The sequence below is a fragment of the Littorina saxatilis genome, linkage group LG16 (assembly GCF_037325665.1).
Source record: "Littorina saxatilis isolate snail1 linkage group LG16, US_GU_Lsax_2.0, whole genome shotgun sequence".
Taxonomy (NCBI): domain Eukaryota; kingdom Metazoa; phylum Mollusca; class Gastropoda; order Littorinimorpha; family Littorinidae; genus Littorina; species Littorina saxatilis.
The window spans coordinates 11,589,552-11,601,331 of record NC_090260.1 but is presented as its reverse complement, the minus strand read 5'-3'; positions in this window follow the sequence as shown (position 1 = coordinate 11,601,331).

Here is an 11,780-nt window from a genome sequence, read left to right as displayed (position 1 = left end):
GTCCGTCTGTCTGTATCCGGTATCCCTGTCTGCCTGTCTCTCTGTGTGTCTCTCTGTCCGTCTGTCTGTATCCGGTATCCCTGTCTGCCTGTCTCTCTGTGTGTCTCTCTGTCCGTCTGTCTGTATCCGGTATCCCTGTCTGCCTGTCTCTCTGTGTGTCTCTCTGTCCGTCTGTCTGTATCCGGTATCCCTGTCTGCCTGTCTCTCTGTGTGTCTCTCTGTCCGTCTGTCTGTATGCGGTATCCCTGTCTGCCTGTCTCTCTGTGTGTCTCTCTGTCCGTCTGTCTGTATCCGGTATCCCTGTCTGCCTGTCTCTCTGTGTGTCTCTCTGTCCGTCTGTCTGTATCCGGTATCCCTGTCTGCCTGTCTCTCTGTGTGTCTCTCTGTCCGTCTGTCTGTATCCGGTATCCCTGTCTGCCTGTCTCTCTGTGTGTCTCTCTGTCCGTCTGTCTGTATCCGGTATCCCTGTCTGCCTGTCTCTCTGTGTGTCTCTCTGTCCGTCTGTCTGTATCCGGTATCCCTGTCTGCCTGTCTCTCTGTGTGTCTCTCTGTCCGTCTGTCTGTATCCGGTATCCCTGTCTGCCTGTCTCTCTGTGTGTCTCTCTGTCCGTCTGTCTGTATCCGGTATCCCTGTCTGCCTGTCTCTCTGTGTGTCTCTCTGTCCGTCTGTCTGTATCCGGTATCCCTGTCTGCCTGTCTCTCTGTGTGTCTCTCTGTCCGTCTGTCTGTATCCGGTATCCCTGTCTGCCTGTCTCTCTGTGTGTCTCTCTGTCCGTCTGTCTGTATCCGGTATCCCTGTCTGCCTGTCTCTCTGTGTGTCTCTCTGTCCGTCTGTCTGTATCCGGTATCCCTGTCTGCCTGTCTCTCTGTGTGTCTCTCTGTCCGTCTGTCTGTATCCGGTATCCCTGTCTGCCTGTCTCTCTGTGTGTCTCTCTGTCCGTCTGTCTGTATGCGGTATCCCTGTCTGCCTGTCTCTCTGTGTGTCTCTCTGTCCGTCTGTCTGTATCCGGTATCCCTGTCTGCCTGTCTCTCTGTGTGTCTCTCTGTCCGTCTGTCTGTATCCGGTATCCCTGTCTGCCTGTCTCTCTGTGTGTCTCTCTGTCCGTCTGTCTGTATCCGGTATCCCTGTCTGCCTGTCTCTCTGTGTGTCTCTCTGTCCGTCTGTCTGTATCCGGTATCCCTGTCTGCCTGTCTCTCTGTGTGTCTCTCTGTCCGTCTGTCTGTATCCGGTATCCCTGTCTGCCTGTCTCTCTGTGTGTCTCTCTGTCCGTCTGTCTGTATCCGGTATCCCTGTCTGCCTGTCTCTCTGTGTGTCTCTCTGTCCGTCTGTCTGTATCCGGTATCCCTGTCTGCCTGTCTCTCTGTGTGTCTCTCTGTCCGTCTGTCTGTATCCGGTATCCCTGTCTGCCTGTCTCTCTGTGTGTCTCTCTGTCCGTCTGTCTGTATCCGGTATCCCTGTCTGCCTGTCTCTCTGTGTGTCTCTCTGTCCGTCTGTCTGTATCCGGTATCCCTGTCTGCCCGTCTCTCTGTGTGTCTCTCTGTCCGTCTGTCTGTATCCGGTATCCCTGTCTGCCTGTCTCTCCGTGTGTCTCTCTGTCCGTCTGTCTGTATCCGGTATCCCTGTCTGCCTGTCTCTCTGTGTGTCTCTCTGTCCGTCTGTCTGTATCCGGTATCCCTGTCTGCCTGTCTCTCTGTGTGTCTCTCTGTCCGTCTGTCTGTATGCGGTATCCCTGTCTGCCTGTCTCTCTGTGTGTCTCTCTGTCCGTCTGTCTGTATCCGGTATCCCTGTCTGCCTGTCTCTCTGTGTGTCTCTCTGTCCGTCTGTCTGTATCCGGTATCCCTGTCTGCCTGTCTCTCTGTGTGTCTCTCTGTCCGTCTGTCTGTATCCGGTATCCCTGTCTGCCTGTCTCTCTGTGTGTCTCTCTGTCCGTCTGTCTGTATCCGGTATCCCTGTCTGCCTGTCTCTCTGTGTGTCTCTCTGTCCGTCTGTCTGTATCCGGTATCCCTGTCTGCCTGTCTCTCTGTGTGTCTCTCTGTCCGTCTGTCTGTATCCGGTATCCCTGTCTGCCTGTCTCTCTGTGTGTCTCTCTGTCCGTCTGTCTGTATCCGGTATCCCTGTCTGCCTGTCTCTCTGTGTGTCTCTCTGTCCGTCTGTCTGTATCCGGTATCCCTGTCTGCCTGTCTCTCTGTGTGTCTCTCTGTCCGTCTGTCTGTATCCGGTATCCCTGTCTGCCTGTCTCTCTGTGTGTCTCTCTGTCCGTCTGTCTGTATCCGGTATCCCTGTCTGCCTGTCTCTCTGTGTGTCTCTCTGTCCGTCTGTCTGTATCCGGTATCCCTGTCTGCCTGTCTCTCTGTGTGTCTCTCTGTCCGTCTGTCTGTATCCGGTATCCCTGTCTGCCTGTCTCTCTGTGTGTCTCTCTGTCCGTCTGTCTGTATCCGGTATCCCTGTCTGCCTGTCTCTCTGTGTGTCTCTCTGTCCGTCTGTCTGAGCACACGCGTGAGCACGTGCGTATTTGATAAAACCCAGAGACGCGCATTTTGTGAAGGCTGACATAATTATAAGGAACGCCTCGTTGGATGATTTGACGTAAACAAGTCACAATCACGATGATTTACGCCAGGGAATGTGGAGCAGAAACTATACACTCCCTGCATCCTCCATCTTTAAGGACATTGAGGCTAATCTGACGCTAAAGCACCGCACAACGTTTTTCTGTTTTCTCCCCCCCCCCCTCCCACCCTCCCCAACCTCTGTCTGTCTGTCCGTGTCCGTGTCTGTTTCTCTCTCTCTCCCTCTCTCTCTATCTCTCCCTCTCTTTCTCTCTCTCAGTCTCTGTCTCTGTCTCTGTCTGTCTGTCTCTCTCTCTCTGTCTCTCTATCTCTCTGTCTTTGTCTCTGTCTTTGTCTCTCTCTGTCTCTCTGTCTCTCTTATTCTGATGTTTTATTAGTTTAATACTTTGATGAGGTATGTGCGCAGTATTTGCTTTTGTTTACAATTATTCTCTGTATATGTTACAAGGACAGGTTGGAAGATTAGGCTAAGCCTAAAACCTTTATCCTTATGTAATAAAGTTCTGAGTTCTGAGTTCTGAGTTCTGAGTTCTGAGCTCTCTCTCTCTCTCTCTCTCTCTCTTTCTCTCTCTCTCTCTGTCTCTCTCTGTCTCTGTCTCTCTCTCTCTGTGAGTGTGTGTGTGTGCCGGTGTGTCTTTGCCTGTGCGTGCGTACGCGCGTGCGAGTGTTTGTGTGTGTGGGGGTGTCTGTCCGTGTGTGTTGGTGTGCGTGCGTGCGTAGGTGCGTACGTAGTTTCGAGCATGCGAGTGGTTGTGTGTGCATGTACTGTGGATATGTGTGTGACTGTACGAATGTGGGCGTGCTAGACAGACCGACAAACAGAGAGACAAACAGACAGCCAGACAAACAAACAAACGGACACACACGCTTGCAAACACACGGAACAAGCTTGGCGGAGTTTTATCTAATCAACGATGAATTGCTAGACCTCATGCACACCCTGAAATAGTGACGCGAAGAATAGAATATCCCTGTCGTAAACAATTATCAAACTGAAATAGTGACGCGAAGAATAGAATATCCCTGTCGTAAACAATTATCAAACTGAAATAGTGACGCGAAGAATAGAATATCCCTGTCGTAAACATTTATCAAACTGAAATAGTGACGCGAAGAATAGAATATCCCTGTCGTAAACAATTATCAAACTGAAATAGTGACGCGAAGAATAGAATATCCCTGTCGTAAACAATTTTCAAACTGAAATAGTGACGCGAAGAATAGAATATCCCTGTCGTAAACAATTATCAAACTGAAATAGTGACGCGAAGAATAGAATATCCCTGTCGTAAACAATTATCAAACTGAAATAGTGACGCGAAGAATAGAATATCCCTGTCGTAAACAATTATCAAACTGAAATAGTGACGCGAAGAATAGAATATCCCTGTCGTAAACAATTATCAAACTGAAATAGTGACGCGAAGAATAGAATATCCCTGTCGTAAACAATTATCAAACTGAAATAGTGACGCGAAGAATAGAATATCCCTGTCGTAAACAATTTTCAAACTGAAATGGTATCCCTCAAAACGTCTGCAATTAATCAACGCCTCACCAAAAAGCCAGCTTGTTTTTCTGCGTTGTAATGGATGACCAGTATCGTGTCAAGCAGCGGTCAAGCGGTGGTCAGACGGAGATAATGCGAGTGTCACGCAGACCCGTACCAATCAGAATGCTACTGAAATCCTTCGAAACATTGAGAGAAAAAATCACCAGGCACTTGATCACGACATCCGGTCACGGTATGTTTTACGAGAAAGCATGATTGTGCCAGCTGTCTTCAGAAGGGTTGCCTGAACATTAATTTGCCATCAATTTGCGTCTGGAAAAGGTATGGTGTTAGCGCGCGCGCGCACACACACACACACACACACACACACACGCATCTATATATGCACACACACACACACACACACACACACATAAACACACGCACACACACACACATGCATGCACACACACACACACACACACACACACAGAGACACACATACACACACACACACACACACACACACACACACACACACACACACACATACATACATAATTATGTTGGCTGCGAACGGTCGTGTTACATGACTTATTAATTCCGAACAGAGCGGAGAACGCTGCGCGCGTTCGTATCACACCACTTATAATCCAAGAGAGATAGAGAGAGAGAGAGAGAGAGAGAGAGAGAGAGAGAGAGAGAGAGAGAGAGAGAGAGAGAGAGAGAGAGAGAGAGAGAGAGAGAGAGAGCGTGACGTCACAGAATTGTCTTTGTTACCAAGACCAAGTTTCGAGATCTAGCCTTGACGTCCAGGATCCTCGATAGCTCATAGGATGTCAAATGTTTTCCCCCGTTTCTTTTAAAGAATCCTTTCAAATTTTCTATTCCATAAGTACACTATGACACGACTCGAGTGGAAAAGAACATTCTCTGCAATTCCTGTCTCAGTCGGTGCAACCGTTTCGGAGCCTGTCGTTATATAACAAACATACACACAGACACACAAAAACCAGCTTTAAAAGTAAGATTATGTAAGAACCATGTGAACAAGTGATTTTGTCTTTTGTAAATCAGATACTACAGTGTTTCTGCTTTGTAAAAAGCTATATTTCAAAAACAGAACTACAGGTTTAAATTTTGACCACTTTTCCCCCTCTCTGTCACCAGTACTGAAGAACAACTCTTGTGCAAGGGGGAGAAGATCATTTGCAGGTGAACAAAGTGGACTTGACCGTCGGGAAGCTGCAATCTGAAGCGACCTATCTCTGATTCTAGCAGACGATCTCTCCAATGTTTAACACAAAATCAGTTAACTCTCCTGTCACATAGAACGTCCATTGTATAGTGCAATGTTGAAATGAAGTTACTGGTCTGAAACATTTAGTCGTTTCTTCTGAGACAATCCTTGTTCTCTTATCATCTGCAGATTTACCGCAGTCTTCACCACGCGAATTCCCAACAGAAGTCAGACTTTCGAACATACAATATACGTAGGCAAGCATGATACGTCATGACGTCATATGATTCCTAGCATATTGACGTAATGCTAAACATCCGGTTATCTCGAGTTTTCTCCCTAATACATGTCCGTGGGTTTTTCAATGTGAACAAAGTGGACTTGACCGTCGGGAAGTATACTTTAATATAGTAAGTGTGTAAAGCCAAGAGTAACAGTCTAACACTAACTGGCCCAAAACTTCTTTTTTTTATATATACAAATGAAGAAAGAAACTGACTTCACTTGAATCACTGCCACTGAAAGTGTGTCTATTGTGTATTTTTAGAAGGGTTATTCAACAATGACTTATTTTTCTGTTTAAATACTTGATATTTACTCTGCATGAACAGAGGTAAATGCTGTTGTATAAACTATGATTGTGAAAGAGGGGATAAAAGAATCAATGTGCGAGTGGTTTAATTATAATACAGTTATTATGTATTGTTAATTTATTATTTTATGGTGGTTTTTTTCAGGCCTCCTAAGAAACCAGAGATGATGTGTGATGAAGTGTTCATACAGCTCCTGCCTATATATTGATTCTGGAGAGGATTCAGACTGAGTGGGCATGCTGCTTTACAGACTACCCTGAAGAGTAAGTTACACATTTCTGTACCACTACCAAGTACTATACCTGCTTGAGCCTATTAAATTGTTATTGTAAAATTGATCTTGCAGCACCTTGAGAACCCTCGCACCTACGCTAGAATGTTGTTCATTGATTATTCCTCCGCATTCAACACGATCATCCCTCACAAGCTCCTCCACAAACTGATTGGTCTCGATGTCCCTCTCTCTCTCTGCCACTGGCTTCTAGACTTCTTGCTTGACCGTCCTCAGGTCGTCCGACTCAACAACTCACTCTCTGCCTCACTCACTCTAAACACTGGTGCCCCGCAGGGCTGTGTTCTGTCCCCTCTACTCTTCACCCTTTTCACCAACGACTGCACCTCCGCTCACCCATCCACATACATAATCAAATTCTCAGACGACACCACCATTGAAGGCCTGATTTCTGACTCCAATGAGGACGCTTACCGGGGGGAGGTTCAAAGAGTGGTTGAGTGGTGCTCTGAAAATGATCTCGAGCTAAACGTTCTTAAAACAAAAGAAGTCGTTATCGACCCTCGACGAAAGAAAGACCCCATCTTGCCCCTTGAAATAAATGGGGAAGCTGTAGAACAGGTCTCTTCATTCAAATTTCTCGGCACACTGATCTCTGAAGACCTGAAATGGGACGGGAACACCACGTCCATCATTAAGAAGTGCCAGCAGCGGCTGCACTTCCTGAGACAGTTGCGCAAGTTCCGTATGTCACAGCAAATCATGGCGCAGTTCTATCGCGCAGTCGTTGAGAGCACCCTGTGTTTTTCTATCACGGTCTGGTATGGCAGCACCACTGAGAAAGAGAAACAGCTACTGGAGAGCATTGTGCGGACAGCCTCCAAAATCGCGGGCTGTGACTTCCCTTCCGTTGCCTCTATCTTTGAGTTGCGCTCAGGTCGAAAAGCAGGAAAGATTGTTCGCGACCCCTCCCACCCGGCAAACCACTTCTTCGAGCCTCTTCCATCTGGTAGGCGCTACAGAGCTTTGAAAGCCAGAACTAGTCGCTTTCGCTCTAGCTTCATCCCCCATGCTGTACTGACAACTCCTGTAGTGAAGACGTTGTAATATACTGTAGTTATAGGATTGGGGGGGGGGGGGGGTTCTTTTGTTACTTAGTCCTTTCACTGCATTCCATTACTGTTCTCATAACTTGTGATAGTGGAAATATGTGCAATGTGGAATGGTCCTTATTTTTTAGGTGCTGGAGTAGTTCTGTGATGGTAGTAGTTTTGTGCAATGCGACTCTAAGTTCAGGTGCTTGAGTGGATCTGTGATAGTCTGTTAATACTGTTGTTTTAAACTGTCTAGATCATGATTATATAATTTTATGTGATGATCTGACTAAATGATAATAATTACATGTACTACTTACTTTTAAATGGATTATAAATTTTAGGTATTGTTCTAGTATTCACTAATGTTGTATTGATATTACTGGCACCCCTTTTAAACTGATATGGTTTTTACGTTTACAAGGCGACGATGTGAATTTGTGATGTAGATATGTGGCTGGTTATGTGTGAGAATGTAAATAATTGTGTGTGTGTGTGTGTGTGTGTGTGTGTGTGTGTGTGTGTGTGTGTGTGTGTGTGTGTGTGTGTGTGTGTGTGTGTGTGTGTGAGTTGTGTCTGTGTGTGCATGACAGTGTAATGTACGTATGTATGCATGCATGGTGATGTGTGTCTGCATATGTGTCTGGTTGGTTTTTATTTTATTTTTACCGTGCCGTGCCAAGATGAAATCCTTTTGCAAAATTGGTGAATAAATATCTTGTATTTATGATATGTAAATTGGCACTGGTGATGGTAGTTTGAAGCTGTGTAGATGTTTTTGGCAGACTTTTGTACTTTGTGTTGTAAAGAGATCTGTGTTTCACATTAGATGCACTTACAATCTAGATAGATACATTCAGCTATGTCAACACGTGTTACACCTGAATCTGAGAGTAGAGGCAGGAGATGCAAGTGTATTGACACAAAAACATTACGGCTTTGTATGAAATAAATTCTTACATCTGTATGTATCCATGCATGGTAGAATATGTACTATTTATACAAAATGGTACATAACGCTTTGTTTTAGTTCTCTTTCTCTTCTCAAATCATTTGCCACTATTCTTAAAGTAAATTACACAGTGTGAATGAACTATTGCAGCACAGGAAAGTAAAACATAAAATTGCAAGATAAAATGAAATCATTACTGGAATTAATTTAAAGGCACATACAGTTATTCTTCCCTTGGCTCACCATCCTAGATCTTGCCAGGCTTTTACATGGAATAAGAATGAATCTGTTCACTCGGATACTTCTACATTCAACACCCTGGCTTCTTCCTGCTCAGAGTTAGATTTTGTTGTGGAAACCACTCTCAGATTAACAAAAATGTTACTTCTTTACTACTGCTAGTGACTGTTGAAAAATTCGTTCATAAACAAAATTCAACTATGCACATAAAGCAGTCACTGACTGTCAGGATGTCAATGTTTTATGTGTCTGGGTGAAGTTATGTTCCTATCCCATGTACAACTCTGGCCAGATCTGAAATGGCCAAAATCAATGGGATCAACACACATCCCCAGAATCTTCATCACTGGAAAATGTGGTGGGTTGAATGTATTTTAATAACAAGTCGCGTAAGGCGAAAATACAATATTTAGTCAAGTAGCTGTCGAACTCACAGAATGAAACTGAACGCAATGCAACGCAGCAAGACCGTATACTCGTGGTCCACCGCTCACGGCATAGGCAGTGAAATTGACAAGAAGAGCGGGGTAGTGGTTACGCTATGCTGCATAGCACGCTTTTCTGTACCTCTCTTCGTTTTAACTTTCTGAGCGTGTTTTTAATCCAAACATATCATATCTATATGTTTTTGGAATCAGGAACCGACAAGGAATAAGATGAAAGTGTTTTTAAAACGATTTCGAAAAAAAAATTTGATAATAATTTTTATATATTTAATTTTCAGAGCTTGTTTTTAATCCGAATATAACATATTTATATGTTTTTGGAATCAGCAAATGATGGAGAATAAGATAAACGTAAATTTGGATCGTTTTATAAATTTTTATTTTTTTTTACAATTTTCAGATTTTTAATGACCAAAGTCATTAATTAATTTTTAAGCCACCAAGCTGAAATGCAATACCGAACCCCGGGCTTCGTCGAAGATTACTTGACCAAAATTTCAACCAATTTGGTTGAAAAATGAGGGCGTGACAGTGCCGCCTCAACTTTCACGAAAAGCCGGATATGACGTCATCAAAGACATTTATCAAAAAAATGAAAAAAACGTTCGGGGATTTCATACCCAGGAACTCTCATGTCAAATTTCATAAAGATCGGTCCAGTAGTTTAGTCTGAATCGCTCTACACACACACACAGACAGACAGACGCACATACACCATACCCTCGTTTCGATTCCCCCTCGATGTTAAAATATTTAGTCAAAACTTGACTAAATATAAAAAGGCTGACAGGCGAGTGCTTTAGATCCTGAAAGTTCTGTTTTGGACTGAAATCGAGACACATTTCTCAATGAAACTGTATAGCGTTGATGCTGAAGAGTGAAAGTGTGTGGGTTGAGGGCACACTTGTTTTTGACTAAAATCGAGGAACATTTCTGCCGAGCACAAAGTTCATACACGCACAGATTTTAATTAATAGTTTAGATTACAATATCACACACACCATCCCCGATCTCAATGGTCATGTGAAGAGCAAGTGTTTCCTCACCACCACCCCCCCCCCCACACACACACACACACACACACACACACACACACCCCTTACTGCTAAACACGTACACACCTTCTCCCCCCAACACACACCCTCCCCTCGCTAACCAAAACCCATCCCCGTCCGCACACAGTGAATACTGAAGGTGCTCAGTTATATGTTTTCTTTATTTTTCAGGAAGGACCGCTACATTAGGGGAAGGCTGCTTGCACCTTGGTTCCTGGGTTCGCTGGGGACGATGATCAGATTCAGAGTACCATCACCATTCTGTGCTGAAGGTGCTATCAGAACTGCTTTTCCATCTGATTCGGCTGAGAATGCTTCCAGAGGTTTCTACACTACCCGTCATAAAAAGTAGGCAAAGGCGTTTGAGGGCAGATCTTACTGATGAGGCTGTTGATTGAAAAACCAAGTATATGACTGAAAAGGCCATTCATTTCCCTACTTTATTCAGAAACAAAATTGGGTTTTCATGACGTAGTGTCTATGCAGTGGAACCTACAACACAGACACCCCCCCCCCTCCCCCAAATCAAATCCGCAAAATCAAGCTTCCTGTGTTAAAATCAACAACACAAATCAGAACAACTAAACCGAAACATGTTTTGCATGTTTGTAAAAGAAATATTAACACTGTGTATTTGTTGAATAAGCACATGTCTTGGAACCCATGTCAGTTCAAAATCCTTGGACTTTGGTTTACAAATGATTTGGCCAATATGATGGAGTTAAACATAAAAGATAAGTTTAATTAAGTTAAAAAGTTGTTTAGTATTTGGGCAAGAAAAAGCAGTACTCCAGTTGGCAGAGTTGCTGTATTAAAATCATTGATACTTTCGAAACTGGCGTACTTGTGGATCATGTTACCAAACCCACCAGATAAGATGATTCAGGAATTGCAAATGATGTGTTTTGAGTTTGTTTGGGACAAAAAAAAAGAGATACAATAAAAAGAACTAAAGCTATTCACAATACCCAAGAAGGTGGCATAAGTTTACCTTCAATAAAGCATTACATTAAGTCACTTAAATAACCTGGTTTAAAAGAATCAACAAGCCCAAGCTCATCTGCAAAATGGAAACACCTCTTGTTTTTGTCGTGTCCAAAAATGGAAGTGATACAGAACTATGGCCCAAAATTATTGAAAAATAGTAATGTAAATTCCTTCTGGAAGAATGTATTTGAAGTGTATGAAGATTTTGATAGTAAAGTTGAAATAAATGAACCAACAGAATTATTAGCAGAGCCCTTGTTTTATTCAGAAAAGTTCAAAATTGCCAAAAAGGTCATTCATTTTAAAGAGTGGGCAGAAAAGGGTTTATTTAAGGTAAAACATTTGATTAAAGAAGATGGAACGTTCGAACATTTTTGAATTGTCAAGAATTTCAAACAAAATATGATATTTAAAATAAAAATTCTTGATTATTTTGGCTGCGTTAATTCGGCTTGGGTTAATAAGCGCAAAAACGGCATTGAGTTTATTAATGCAGATGCAAAAGAACAGATGAAAGCTTTACATTTGATTGAATGAACAATGAAAGGATCCAAATCGTATTATGATAATGATAGGAAAACCTGAAATGTCAAAAGCATGTACAAATTGGGAAATATTATTGGACAGAGAAATTGATTGGCAAAAAGTGTTCCGATGCACAAAGAAAATAAAAGAAGTCAAGTTACGATGGTTCCAGTTAAAAAGTATTGACCGAATTCTGGTTACAAACTCTATTTTAAAGAATATGGGGGTAACAACTAGTAACCTGTGCAATTTTGCAATTTGCAAAGATACACCTTTCTTTCTTTCTTTCTTTATTTGGTGTTTAACGTCGTTTTCAACCATTCAAGGTTATATCGCGACGGAAAGATACACCA